The sequence below is a fragment of the Phocoena phocoena genome, chromosome X (assembly GCF_963924675.1).
Source record: "Phocoena phocoena chromosome X, mPhoPho1.1, whole genome shotgun sequence".
NCBI classification, from domain to species: Eukaryota; Metazoa; Chordata; class Mammalia; order Artiodactyla; family Phocoenidae; genus Phocoena; species Phocoena phocoena.
This window is the reverse complement of record NC_089240.1, coordinates 22,822,446-22,836,957: the sequence shown is the minus strand read 5'-3', so window position 1 is coordinate 22,836,957 and position 14,512 is coordinate 22,822,446.

Below are 14,512 nucleotides of genomic sequence, written 5' to 3'. Positions count from 1 at the left end.
GTAAATCCCATTTTGTCATCAGTTTATCAGGAAATGACCTTTGGGAAGGTCATAGGTACTTCAATCCACTCATTTTGTACCCATTCATAAGGTACGCTCTCAGAGACTCAATTGAGCTTCTCCTAAGGAGAGCTTTTAAAAGAGAATTATGGGCAAAGTAACTACAATGCCAACATTGTAATCGGTTCTGATACGCTATGACAGCATTCTATTAGGCTGATATATTACTTCTTCATGAATCTTAAATTAGTTTTATTTTAAAGATAGTAAACTTCAATAAAAATCATGATTCCCCATGTATCATAAATTTATGTGACAGTTGGGGAAATTTCCTGTTGAAAGGATGAGTATGAATTTATTGAACATTAATATGAATAACATTGAAGTTAATCCATTTTATTGACATTTTACAGGGAAGTGAAACAAAAAATATTGATAGTCATCCTTAACAATCTATAATAGAGCATAGCTATTCACTTGAATTAAAAGAAATAATAGATCTAAAAATATTATTTGTGATCCTAAAAACATTTGCGGTAGATGACCTTTATTTAACCATGGCAATTCTACCTTCTAAGTGATTCTCACTCCTCACTGTGAGACGATAAAAGTATATACATTTATTTCCCCACCTACCCCAAGCTCTGGTTCCTGTCAAGTTCTAGAACTAATTCAAGCTATTTCCTACTGTATTAGTTTTCTGCTGTTGCAAAACAGATTACCACAGAGATAGTGGCTTAAAGCAACACAATTTTATTATCTTGCAGTTTCTGTGGGCCAAGAGTCTGGGCACGGCTTGGCAGGGTCCTGTACTCACACTGCAATCAAGATATTGGCTAGCTAGAGTCTTATGGGACGCTTGACTAGAGAAGAATCTGCTTTCAAGCTTACTCAGGCTGTTGACAGAATTAATTTGCTTATGGCTGTGTGACTGAGGTCCCTGGCTGCCTACTGGAGGACGGCCACAGTTCTCTGCCACATGGCCCTTTTCACAGGCAGTTCACAAAATGGCTCTTTGCTTCTTCAAAGCCACCAGGAGAATCTCTGTCTCTGTATCTGTCTGTCTCTCATCTGCTGTGACAGATTCATGCATAACAAAACACCATCATATCACCTTTGTCATATTCTACTGCTTAGAATCAAGTCACAGATTCTGCCTGTACTCAAGAGGATTATATATGAGTGTGACTCATTGGGGGTTCACCTCAGAGTGTGTCTGCCACACGTCTCATCCCCAAAATCAACTCTAAGGACACTGCACAGATTAAAAGGTAGCATTGATTCGAGCAAAAAAAACAACAAAAAATTGGGAAACACCTGGAGAGTCATAGGCTCCCTTGATGGAGTGTGTGTTGAGCAGGTCTGCTGCAGCTTGGGGCAGAGAGCAGCCTGAGACAGCAATACCAGAAAATAATGGAAGGAGTATGTTAACTTCTGTTTTTAACCTCTCTCTTTTACTCTGGGACAACAGCCACCAGCCCCTTAGCAGAGAATTCTGCAGCAACAGAGTAGACTACCAGTGTAGAAAATAACAGTATGGAACAAAAGTCCTGCGAGGATGAGTTCAAAATAACAGACATGGGCTAACTAGACAGTTGAGAGAGTCCATTTCTCTGTGCCTTTACACTACAAGCCTAAAGGCCAGTGAATGATCACCTAGGGAGACCATCTCTAGCCAGCGCTGCTTTTTCTGAAGAGTTGAAAGTGAAATCCTGGCCAGAGGGGTTATTTTGTTGAGTGGCAGCAACTGGGAATGACATACGGTGCTTCTACGGTACCATATATTCTGCCTCTCTTTAAATTCACTCTGAGGAACTGCCCAAGACCTTGACTTTGACTTTATTCCAATACCAAGCAGAATGGCTGACACTACCAGGGAACATGAGCTCTCAAACCAAGTATATTAGACACCCAAAGTACAGTCACCTCAAAAGAAAGGCAACAAACTAAACAACAGGTATCATATGGAACAGAACAGAAGCACCAAAAGTTTAGGTATACTTAAATAGTTGAGATGATATAAGCAATAAAAATCATTAACAATGAAACTTCAATAAGAACCAGGTAGAAACATTTGATGTAAAATTTACAATATTTAAAATAAGAATATAATAGTTGGATAAATAGTAAGATAGATCTGTCTGAAGAATTACTTAATGAGTTTAAAGATGTGGTTGATGAAATCTAGATGGCAACCTGAAAGGGAAGATAAGTCAAACTATAAAACTAAAGCTGAGAGTGAAGTACGATAGCATTGTGAGTTGCAAAAAGAAAGCTAAAAGGAAAAGAGAAAAGGTAATGTTTGAAGAAATAATGTTTAAATGTTTCCCAGAATTTAAGAAAAACACAGACCAGAACTTTAGATTTACAGTATTTCTTGAGAGCTAAGGGGAAAAAAAAAACCCACGCCTAGACACATTATAATAATATTCACTAACACCAATAATAGATACAAATTTTAAATGATTCTAGAGTAAAAAGAAAATAATCTACAGAGGAATACGGATGAACCATTATATCAGAATTATCAACAGCAAAATTGAACACAAAAATGAAAGAATGTTATAAAATAAAGAAAAATATGTTTAGATCAAGAATGCAATATTGAGCCTCATAGTCATTCAAACGTGAGGACATAATAAAAAATAATTTTCAAAAATGATGTCAGAATGTTTGCCAAGAAAAGAAAGATATTATAGATACACTTGGAAAAATTATAGAAGAAACAAACCCAGTAATACACTTCAATATGTACGCGACGTAAGAATGTTATAATCCGTTACTAGACTTTGTAGTCTTAAAAGTAAATAAAAGCTAATCCCCCAAAGGGATGTAATATCTATAATATCAACCTAGAAATAAAAATCCAGACAAACAACATAATAGAAACTTTCCAGAGCAAGTATAAAAGGGATATATTTAAATACCTGCCTCTTAAATATCTGATTGTTAAGGGATACAGATTTATAGGTTTAAAATTTCAAAATGAAAAGATTTTCATTTTGATTCAAGTCTGAGTATACAAAGTCACAAGAGTATTGCCCTCACCCTAAGAACCAGAAACTAAAGACACAAAGAAACTTATATGAACCAAGCTCCAGAGAATGAAAAGGTCTTCTTAGCTGAAAAGAGACCCATGGCTGTTCTCATACCTGGTAGAAAGGAGGAAGAGGAATCCACCATAGTTGCGAGGTGCTGGTGAGGGGAAACTAGCTGAATTTTAATGTTGGGTGATAAGACAGATTTCAATGTGGAGGTTCCTCAGCTTCAGAGCAACTGAACACCCATCTGCCAACTCTTTCTCTGAGGTGTTCCCTGAATGCTCAGTAGTAGTGCTCTATATACTAATGAGATTTAGAAAATATATTAAAATTCATCAATTTCTAGAAAAACCATTATATACAGAGATTGATTGCTTGATCTCTACCATAAAGCTTTAGAAAGTGAAACTGATCAATATTTTTGTAATCCCATTGATCAATATCAGAGAATATAATCAATATTTTTGAAATGCCCCTGTGGATACTTCCTATTCCCTGGAGAAAACTACTATCCAAAATTTTCCATGGGTGATTTGTTTTATTTCACAGTTTTATAAGGTGTTACAATCTTTGCAGGTTTTTAACCTTTACATGTATGGAGTAACATAATTCTTTTTCTGTAACTTTCTTTTAAATTCCATAATATATTCATTCTTTTTGTTTTGTTAGCGTTTCTCATTCATTTTCACATAGTATTCAATCCAGTGAATATACCACAGCATGCTTATCCATTCTACTGGTGCTGATCATCTGGACTGTTGTACGTCGCCTGCTATTATAAACTATGCTACTGGGGCTTCCCTGGTGGCGCAGTGGTTGAGAGTCCGCCTGCCGATGCAGGGGACACGGGTTCGTGCCCCGGTCCGGGAAGATCCCACATGCCGCGGAGCGTGTGGGCCCGTGAGCCATGGCCGCTGAGCCTGCGCGTCCGGAGCCTGTGCTCCGCAACGGGAGAGGCCACAACAGTGAGAGGCCCGCGTACCGCAAAAACAAACAAACAAAAACTATGCTACTATGAAAATGTTTGTTTTTTCCTTTGTGCAAATGTTCAAACATTTATCTAGGTTATAGATGCATAAAATTGGAATAGCAGATATTTAAACCATTTTAAAGGTGTGTATACCAATTTATGAGAGTTTCTGATGAACAATATTTTTGGCAATGCGAGATACTGCCAAACGTTTATTAAGGTTTTACAATCTTATAAAATTATATCTTATAGTAGTTTTTGTTAAAATTTTCATTACCTGATCACTAACAGAATTGAGCATATTTTCATATACTTACTGGTCATGTTTTCTCTTCTAGGAAATGTCTGCTAAAAACTTTTGTTATATTTTTCTTGGAGACACACTGTTTTATTCTTATTGTTTGGCAGAAATTCATCATATATTCTAGATTAAAATTATACTTCATTATGTATGTTAGAATTATCTTTTCCCATTTTTGGCCTTGTTTTTAAACTTTGCAGACTTGTTTTTTTACTTATCATGCTAAAAAACACATAACACTAAATTTACCATCTTAACCATTTTTAAGCGTATACTTCTGTAGCGTTAAGTATATTCATAATGTTATGCAGTAGATTCCTAGAACTTTTTCATCTTGCAAAACTGAAACTCTATACCCATTAAACATTAATTCTCCATCCCCTCAGCTCTTGGCAACCACCTCTCTACTTTCTCTTTTTATGATTTTGCTACTTTAGATACTCATGTGAGTGGAATCATGCAGTATTTGTCCTTTTGTGACTGGCTTATTTATCTTAGCATAATGTCCTCTGGGTTCATCCATATTTTAGAATGTGACAGAATTTCCTTTTTTAAGGCTGCATAATATTCCATTATATGTATATATCAGATATACATTGATATGATATATACATATCACATTATCCATTCTTCCTTTAATGGACATTTGTGTTGCTTTCATCTCTTGGCTATTGTGAATAATGATGCAGTGAACGTGGACGTGCAAATAATTGAGATCCTGCTTTCAGTTCTTTTAAATATATATCAAGAAGTGTGGTTGCTGGATCACATAGTAATTCTATTATTAATATTTTGAGGACCCTCCATCATATTTTCCACAATGGTTGCACCATTTTACACTCCCACCAATAGAGTATAAAGATCCCAGTCTCTCCGCATCCTTGTCAATATTTATTATTTCCTGTTCTCTTGATAGTGGCCATCCTAGTGTGTGTGAAGAGATACCTCATAGTGATTCTGATTTGCATTTCTCTTGTGATTAGTGATGTTGAGCATCTTTTTGTATGTTTTTGGCCACTTGTGTCTATCTTCTTTGGAGAGTTCTTTTTTTTTTTTAATGTGGCTGTGTCAGGTCTTAGTTGCGGCACATGGGCTTTTTCGTTGCAGCATGCGGGCTTCTCTCTAGGTGTGGCTCATGGGCTCCAGAGCACACGGGCTCAGTAGTTGAAGCGCATGGGCATTCTAGTCATGGCACATGAGCTCTAGAGCGTGGGCTCAGTAGTTGTGGTATGTGGGCTTAGTTGCCCCATGGCATATGGGATCTTAGCTCCCCAACCAGGGATTGAACCTGCATCCCCTGCATTGGAAGGCTGATTCTTAACCATTGGACCACCAGGGAAGTCCCCTTTGGAGAGTTCTTTACCTATTTTTTAATCATGTTGTTTTGTTGTTGTCATTGTTGTTGAGTTGCATGAGTTCCTTATATATTCTGGATATTAACCACTTATCAGATCATGATTAAAGTAAATATTTTCTCCTGATCTGCAAGTTGTCTTTTTATCCTGTTGATCATTTGCTTTGGTTCATAGAAGTTTTTATTGAATAAGTGTGATTTACTCCCATTTGTCTATTTTTGCTTTTGTAGGCTCTGCTTTGGTGTCATATCTAAGAAATCATTACCAAATCCAATGACCTGAAGTTTTTCCTTATATTTTCTTCTAGGAACTTTACAGTTTTAGATCTTACATTAAGGTGTTTAATCCATTTTGAGTTAATTTTTGTACGTGGTGTAAATTAAGGGTCCAATTTCATTTTTTTGCATGTGGAAATCCAGTTTTCCTAACACCATTTATTGAAGAGACTGTCTTTTCCTCATTGTGTGGTCTCAGCAACATGGTAGAAGATATTTTGACCATATATCCAAGGATTTATTTCTGGTCTCTCCATTCTTTTCCATTGGTCTATATATCTGTCTGTATGCCTGTATGACATTGATTTGATTATTGTATTGATAGCTTTGTAATGTGTTTTAAAATCAGGAAGTGTAAGGCCTTCAACTTTGGTTTTCTTTCTCAAGATTGTTTTAACTAATCAGAAAGCCTTGAGATTCCACATGAATTTTAGGATTTTTTTTTTTTTTTACTATTTCTGCAAAAAATGTGATTGGCATTTTGATACAGATTGCATTAAATAAATAGATTGCCTTGGGTAGTATGGATAATACAGATTTTAACAATATTGTCTTGTAACTGATGAATATGGGATATCTACTCATTTATTTATATGTTCTTTGATTTCATTTAGCAAAGTTTTATAGTTATCAGTATACAAATCTTTTGCCTCCTTAAGTTTATTTCTAAGAATTTTATTCTTTTTGATGCTATTGTAAGTGGAATTTTTTTCTTAGTTTTTTTTTCAGCTTGTTCATTCTTAGTGTATAGACATGAGACTAATTTTTATATTGATTTTGTATCCTGAAATTGCTGAAAATGTTTATTAGTTAAATAGTTTTTTGGTGCAATCTTTTTAGGGCTTTCTAGATATAAGATCATGTCATCTGTGAACAGAGATCATTTTACTTCTTTTCCAAGTTGCATGCTTTTTATTTCTTTTTCTTGTCTAATTGCTCTGACTAGAACATACACGTGGTGAGGGTGGATATCCTTCTTTTTTCTGATCTAGAAGAAAAGTTTTCAGTCTTTCACCATTGAGTATGATGTTAGCTGTGGGCTTTTCATATACCACTTTTATTATGTTGAGGTGATTTCTTTCTGTCCTGCTTTGTTGAGAGGTCTTATCATGAAAAGGTATTGAATTTTGTCAACTTCTTTTCTGCATCAGTTGAGATGACCTTGTGGTTTTTGTCCTTGACTCTGTTAATGTGGTGCATTACATTGATTGAGTTACATATGTTGAACTATCCTTGCACCTCAAGGACAGATCCCACTTAACTGTGGTGCATGATTCTTTTAATGTGTTATTAAATTTGGTTTGCTAGATTGTTTTTTTGTTTTGAGGATTTTTGAGTCAATATTAATCAGGGATATTGGTCTGTAGTTTTCCTTTCTTACTCTGTCTTTGGTTTTCCTATCAGGGTAATGATAGCCTCATAGAATGGGTTCAGGAGTACTCTGTCCTCTTCAATTCTTTGGAAGAGTTTGAGGAGAACTGGTGCTAATTCTTCCTTAAATGTTTGGTAGAATTCTCCAGTTAAACCACATGATCCTGGGCTTTTCTTTGTTGGGTGTTTTGATTACTGGTTCAATCTCCTTAGTAGTTATAGATTTGTTCAGACTTTTTATTTTTTCATGATTCAGTCTTGGTAGGTTGTACGTTTCTAGGAATTTGTCAGTTTCTTCTGGGTTATCCAATTTTTGACATATAATTATTCATACTATCTTACACTCCTCTGTATCTGTGTGGTATCAGTGGTAATTTCCCCTCTTTCATTTCTAATTTTAGTTATTTGAGTTTTTCTCTTTTTTTTCTTTGTTATTCTAAGGGTTAGTCAGAATAGGGTCAATTTTGTTGATCTTTAAAAAAAAAAACTCTTGGCTTCATTTAGTTTTTCTACTGTGTTTATAGTCTCTATTTTATCTCTGCTCTAATATTTATTGTTTCCTTTCTTCTGCTAACTTTGGATATAGATTGTTCATCTTTTTCTACTTCCTCGAGGTATAGATTTGGATTGTTGACTTGAAATCTTTCTTCCTTTTTTTTCTTTTTGGTAAGCATTTATAACTATAAACTTCCCTCATAGTACTGCTTTTGTTGAATCCCATAAGCTTTGTTTTGTTTTGTTTTCATTTGTCTCAGGATATCTTGGGAAATGTTCCATGTGCACTTGCCAAGAATGCTCATTCTGCTGTTGTTAGGTGGAATATTCCATACATGTTTGTTAGGTCCAGTTGGTCTATGGTGTTGTTCAAATCCTCTGTTACCTTATTGATTTTTAGTATGGTTGTTCTATACATAACTAAAAGTGGGGTATGGAATTCTCCTATTATTATTGTGTTGCTGTCTCTTTCTTTTGTATTTCACTGATGTTTTTGTAGTGTTAAGTTTTAATTCCCTTCTCATGTCCCTTTCTGTATATTCTAAACGTACTTTCTTCTTCATTACCATTGCAATTACATAAAACATATTAAAGTTATAACAATATATTTTAAAGAGATAACATCTTAATTTAAACCACTATAAAAACTCCTTTAAATGTTCATACCCCTCTCCCCTAGTTTATGTTATTGGTGACACAGATTACCTGTTTTATATCACATATCCATTAACACAGATTTATAGTTACTTTTTTTGCATTTTTAAAAAAAATTTCTATACTGAATTTTAAAGTGATTTACATAGCTATATAACTATACTACAGGATTCTATAGTTGTCTATATATTTACCTTTACTGGGGAGTTTTACATTTTCATGTGGTTTTGTGCTGCTGGTTAGCCTCTTTTCATTTCAATTTGAAGGTCTCCGTTCATCAGAAAAAAAGCAAATTAAAAACACAGTTCATTATCATTACACATACATTAAGGTGACTGGAATTTTAAAATCTGATAATAGTAAGTTTCGGTAAACATATACAGCAGCTGGACCTTTCAGACTTTGCTGATGTGAATGTAAAATGGTACAACAACTTTAGAAAACAGTTTAACAGTTTCGTATAAAGTTAAATATAGATTTAACAGTGATTCAGCAATCCCACTCCTAAGTATTTACTTAAGAGAATGAAAACATGTCTACCCAGAGACTTGTACTTGAATGTTCATGGCAGCTTTATTCTTAACAGTCAAAAAATGTATAAAAACATTCTGATGCTTTCAATTTGGTATTTCTATGCTATTGAACAATAAAATGTAATGAACTATTATGTACAACAAAATGAATGAAAGTTAAAAGCATCTTGTTTGATTCCATATATATGTACTTTTAGAAAAGACAAACTTATAGTTACAGAAAGTGTATTAGTAGGTACCAGAGACCACTGGTTTGAGGAGGGGATTGACTTCACATGATCACAATAGAATATGTTGGGCTGATGGAGATGGTCTGTATCATGATTTCTGTGGTCATCTCATAACTAAATACATGTTAAAACTCAGTGAATTGCACAGATAAAACTGATTTATTGTATTGCATGTAAACTAAATCTGTAGATTTAATTTTAAATTTAAATATAGAAATGACATTTTTTAAAATTAATTTTTATTGGAGTATAGTTGATTTACAATGTTGTATTAGCGTATTTTTTTTATTGGGGTATAGTTGCTTTACAATGTTTTGTTAGTTTATACTGTACAGCAAAGTGAATCAGCTATATGTATACATATATCCCCGCTTTTTAGATTTCCTTCCCATTTAGGTCACCAGAGTGCATTGAGTAGAGTTACCTGTGCTATACAGCAGGTTCTCATTAGTTATCTATTTTATACATATTAGTGTATATGTGAGACGTATTACCAAATATATGACAAAATTTGAATTCAAAAAAATCTCAAAAAGTTATACTGAAAATTTTAAAAGGGAAGAAAGGAACATTTGCATATGTGGATGTCTGGCATACCCTAGATTCATTTACCAAATTCATGCCTTTTGGTAATAGCTAATGGAAAATAGCTTACTAGTGTCCTATGCACATTAGAAATTTTGAAAGTTAATGAAGAGTTAATTTAGTTTTAATAATACAATTGGAGTGCTTAGCTTGAATTTATAAGTTTTTAGTATATGTTATGTTAATAACAAACAGAAACTCATCAATTAAGTGCAAATGTTCAATTTGGTCTTATAGACAGTTATGCTACACAGTTATCTAATAGGCAATTTAAAGTTAATATGTACCAAATACAACTCGTTAACTTCTTGATATGCAAATCCACCAATATGTATGTTCCTGGTTATTTAGGAGTAGTTCTTAATTTGGAAGTCCTCCTTAATTTCTCTTTATTCCTTACCCATTACATAGAATTTGTCAACATATTTGGCTAGGTCTACTTTAAAATTTCCTCTGAATGTGTCACTTCTTATAAGCTGTATTACAACAACCATAGTTTAAATCCCAATTAGCTCTTGTCTGAACAATTGCAATAGCTTTCTAACTGGTCTTCCTGCATTCAATTCTTGTCCCTCTATAACCCATTCTCTATAAAATCGCCACACTGACCTTTTAAAAGCCTAAATTTTAGATTACTCCTGTTCTCTCCATATAACCCACAATGTTTAGAATAATATCCAAGAAGTTTCTCAAGATTATAATGCCCCTTATATCATACTGTAAAGTGGTTCCTTTTTTATTGCTAAAAAGAGCAAAATTCAATGATCTTGCTTTATTAAAAGATTTTAGACTTTAGAAATACGAACTTGGCCTTAAATTATTATATACACACATACTCTCTTTCTTTAATTCACTTAGTATATGTACGGTACTTATGACAGTACTTGGCATGAATTACATACCAAATAAATATGAATTAAATGAAGAAATGAATTAATGAATGGGAGCATCATTACATATAAGTCTGAATTTGGTAAGTTTATCTCTTATTTAGTGAACAACAAATTACCTAACACAATTAGTTTAACTTATCCTAGTATTTATGCTATAGAATGATATAAGATGATTCTATATGTATCATGTTGTGAACACATCATCATCATCATCATGCCAGAGTACTTCTCCGTAAGGATTTTATAAAGACAGTGAAATAAGAATAACAGTGTAGGCCAAATTACAGATTCCTGAACTGTATACACATGTTATACATAAAATCACAAATATAGTTTTTCCCATCCTGCCTAGTCCTCATTAACAAGCCCCTCATATCATTCCTGATTCCAGATAGTTATCAAACAACAGCATCGTGGAGCGACCTAGGGTTTAGGATAGGGAAAATTCACGAACTAAAGCATGAAGCTGAGAATGATTCATTATCTAATCTATTCAGTCAGCAGTCTCCATGTTTACTGTGGGAAACTGAGGCCCACTGAGACCCTTTCAGGTATCTGTGAGGTGGAAACTATATTCATAGTAATATTAAGATGTTATTTGCCTTTTCACCCTCATTCCCTCATGAATGTAGTGTGGAGCTTTCCAAAGCCTACATGAAATGAGATGTTGCAACAAATTGGACACAGAAGCAGATATGAGAACTCAGCTAGCCTATATTAAGCTGCTAATTCAAAAGATTTACAAAACGGTAAAAAAAAAAATTGCCCTTCTTTTTACTAAATTCTTTGTGAAGGTATATGTAATTTTTCGGTTAATATGTAAAGTGTTTATTAGTTTCATTTTAAATGAAGTAATGAGTATATATTTAAAATTTATGTTTTGATTTCTAATATGATGAATATTGATAGATATAACCCATATAAACAAAAGCTCTTTGGGATCCTCAATAACTTTAGGTTTATAAAGCATCCCTGAGACAACATAGATTGAAACGTGCTATGTTAAGAGAACCCTCAAAAATTCTGGAGAACAGATACATGTGTATACATGTCTATGTATGGCTGAGTCCCTTTGCTGTGCACCTGAAACTGTCACAACATTGGTAATTGGCTATACTCCAATATAAAATAAAAAGTTAAAAAAAATTCTTTGTTTTTCCATGACTTACTCTCCTTCCATCTCTACTTCCATCAGCACAGGGAAATAATACCACATTTGGTTATTAAGTGAAAATAAGATAAAGGATGCAAAAACCTCATAGCATGGTGCTCAAGAAAAGTTAGCTATTATTATTGTCGTTGTTGTTAACTGTTATTATATTATTAGTAGAATCATGGTTTAGAATAGGAAAGCATTATTTTAAAATCACAGTTAAGGGCTTCCCTGGTGGCGCAGTGGTTGGGAGTCTCCCTGCCGATGCAGGGGACACGGGTTCGTGCCCCGGTCCGGGAAGATCCCACATGCCGCGGAGCGGCTGGGCCCGTGAGCCATGGCCGCTGAGCCTGCGCGTCCAGAGCCTGTGCTCCGCAGCGGGAGAGGCCACAACACTGAGAGGCCCGCGTACCGCAAAATAAATAAATAAATAAATAAAATCACAGTTAAGATATGTGCCTTCATAGTTTGACTAAAAGCAGACCCAAAGTGATCTTTAGCCAAATCTACTCTTTTTCTACATAATATCAAGTGATTTTTTTTTTTTACTGTTTTTTTTACTTCAAACAATTTTGGTTAAGTAGATATAGCCTTAAATTACAAATACAGCAAAAACAAACAAACAAACTTTAACATGAATCTAAAATGCTGATTTTGTTTATGAATAAAAGGGCAACATGATATTCAAATTTGAGGGAAAGAGATCTCAAAATGCCTTCTTCCTATTTCAAGGTATTCTTTAAGATAGTTATGCATTTTCATTTTATGGTCCATGGTGGAGAAAGGAATTGTATTTCAGGTACAAATGTAAATTTGTATGAGAACTACTGGCAAGACTTCCGATGAGATTTGTTGGTTAAAAAAATCATAGTATGGCAGGCTGTTTAACAAATCACATCCCCAAACCAAGTTTCCTGGCAGTGGTTATTTGCAGTCATCTGTAAATATTTGACTTGATTTTAGTTTTTACACCTACAGAGAAACCAGAGAAAAATTATGGTGAAACATGCTCCCATGAAACACTGGAAAATGAGGTAGAGAAATGAGAAGGCAGATTGCTTTCTTCTCTAGGCCTTTCAACCTGTCCACCCTAGAACCAAAACTAGACTTTCTGAAAGAATGAAAAAAATCACAAAATTGCTTACATTATATATACATGATTTAGAATTAATGGACTACCTGCGAGCACACATCGCTGAGGTCAAGTTTCCCCTAGAATTATTTGATGAACTCTGACTTCATATGAAATGATAAAGGTCAGTAAAGTCCCTCTGTGTTACATGAAAAAGTAAACTTGAACTGATTCAGGAGTAGTGCAACAGATACTAATTAGCATGAAAGTACATAGATAGAAAAGTAGTTTTAAAATCATCTAAAAGAAGATTGGTGTTCAAGATAAGACTAAAGTCCCCTTGATAAGAAAGTGAAGGAAAATCCATTAATGTATATTAATAGCATATTACTGTAGTAGTAATAGAAAATATATAGGAAGTAAAAATAAATGAATATTGAAACTTGAACAGAATATTTATTGCAGCGTTCCAGGTAAGATAACATTCATTATATATCTAGAGAAAGAACATATTAATAAAAGGGAGTTGGTTTGCAGTGAATGTACAGAAAAGCTGAAGTAACAGAAGAAATACTGATAGGACTCAGCAAAACAATATCCAGGGGAGAAATCTTGACCAGCACATTTTGAGTGGTAGAATCCCAAGGCAAAGCTATCCCTCCTAATTTCATTATATCATTGTTTTAATATGATGAAATGAAATGTTTTTTAAAGGATTTTGAAATCTTTTTTCCTTTATTCCCTGCAGACCAAGCCACCTTTTGAGAATAGGTGGTATCAAGCACAAATCGGTCTACGTGGAAGCACATTGCTGGTCATGGGAATACAGTTATGCCATGGAAGTTCAATTTTTTTCCAACCCAGACCCCTGTGCTAAGGGCACTAACTATTAATTTTTTCTCATATATACTTCCAGACATCTTCTGTATCCTCATGTATCAGAGATTATTTACCAATTTAATGGCTATTATTCTATGACATGGCTCTAACTTAATTTATCATGCCTGCTCCCTTTTAATGGGCATAAATTATTTTAGGTTTTGTATAGGCAAGGTTTCTAATTTTAAAATAATAAACTGTCTCACATATATTTTAATGCCCCATCTCAAAAAAATGGTTAATATATGACTGGCCCTAAAACATGCATCGATTTTCAGTATGATTACTAAGTGCTGGTGATTTTTTAAAATTGAAGAAAAATCCTGAATCAAGACAAATTTACCAAGATAGTAACCTTGTGGAAGTTCAGGATGAATCCTACATACTAGAGAGGGGATAAACCTGCAGATTAGGAAGTATATGAAATCTCAAGAATATTGCTGAGATTAACTGGATTGATGTTAAAAATGATGGTTAATCACCTAGACTAACTCACAAATGTTAATTTCATTAATAATGTACCTGAGTTAGAGAAGTTAGTATTTATGTATGACATGATGCCAAAGGGAATGGCAGGTTTCCCATTTGGGACTCCAACTATATCTCCTTACCTATTGACAACTCTAAATAGGTTCACAGGGACTCTTCCTGTCCTAACTTGTCAGGGCACAGAATCCCAGTGGAGCAAAGACTAAAGGGACCTTA